Raw genomic sequence first — 1,653 nt, forward strand, 5'->3', positions numbered from 1 at the left:
TACTGACACCATCCACTTCAAGCTCAGTAAGACCAACATTATGGGAAACTTCCAGATCTTATCATGCACTCTATCATTATGACTTGAGACACCAAATGAAATAAGAATTGTTTTAAAAATGCTCATTAGGAAAACAAAGAGAACCATGTATGCTTAAACCATTTCCATGGTGAAAATGTAAATCTTAAGGTTTTGGCAAAGTCATTGTCAGTTTTCTTTTAAAAATACAAATGGCTAGGGGCACCTGGGTGACTCAGTCCTTTAAGCATCTGGCTTTGGCTCAGGTCATGATCTCACAGTTTGTGAGTTCAAGCCCTGTGTCGGATTTTTTGGCCCTCTCACAAGCACACTCTCTCTAAAAAATAAATAAATAAACTTTACAGAAAAAATGCAGATAATGGTAAATTAGATGACAGAAACACTTTTTATGTTACAGTTTGTATTTTCCTTTTTGGAGTAATCATTTTGCAGGACATCTTACCTAATCTCCACTTGTTTACTAAGAACTGGTAGATTATATCTAATGGACACTGCAGATTCAACCAACAGAGAATATTTTATAAAGAATACAAGAAAATATTTGGAAAATAAGCCCCAGGATTAGGATATTAGGCATGATACACGAGGGAGTTGTGTTCAAAATTGCTGATTGTGAAATAGTCATTTTAACCTTAATTTCTTCACATAGAAAATGTATGTTTTCTGTGAAAATACTTGCAAAAGCCTCATGACATTACCTGAGAAAGACTGGTGTTTTTTAAATCGTATTGCTAACGACCACAGGCACATGACAGCATAACCCCATTATTAGCACTTTACTGCGTTAAGGTTGCTGAATACAGTCCACTGTACAATAGGCAAAGCATTTTTTAAATGGCAAATGTGGTGGTTATGGAAAAGAGAAGAGAATGTGCTTTACTGATACCAGCTGTTGAACTGATGGCTTTCTGCAACACCTTTTCAGGGACAACATTCTTTCCCTGTATGTTCGCATGCCTTTGTAGTCTTTTACACACATACTAGTGAGACACAGATCCCAGAACACGGACAGTAATCTGTGATGCCAGAGCCTATGTGCCGGAGGGGAAACTGCAAACAAACTATGTGGATTTAGAGCAAATAATAAAAACATTCCCTGCTGTTCTGCCATGGAAAATTACTGCAGAAGAGCTCTCACCAATGTGGCAGATTGGGTTTTGTTTCAAGGAAGTGCCTCAAGGGGCCCCTAGCTGCCTTAGTTTGTAGAACATGCAACTCTTGATCTTGGGGTTGTGAGTTCAAGCCCCATGTTGGGTGTAGTGATTAATTAATAATAAAATCTTATAGTTGCAAATGACATACCAGATAAAGGGCTAGTATCTAAAATCTACAAGGAACTCACCAAACTTCACACCTACAAAACAAATAACCCAGTAAAGAAATGGGCAGAAGACATGAACAGACACTTCTCCAAAGAGGACATCCAGATGGCCTACAGGCACGTGAAATGATGCTCAACATCACTCATCATCAGGGAAACACAAATCAAAGCCACACTGAGATACCACCTCACACCAGTCAGAGTGGCTAACATGAAAAAATCAAGAGACTATAGATGCTGGGGAGGGTGTGGAGAGATGGGCACCCTCCTACGCTGTTGGTGGGAATATAAAC

This window comes from Suricata suricatta, chromosome X (assembly GCF_006229205.1).
Source record: "Suricata suricatta isolate VVHF042 chromosome X, meerkat_22Aug2017_6uvM2_HiC, whole genome shotgun sequence".
Lineage (NCBI taxonomy): Eukaryota > Metazoa > Chordata > Mammalia > Carnivora > Herpestidae > Suricata > Suricata suricatta.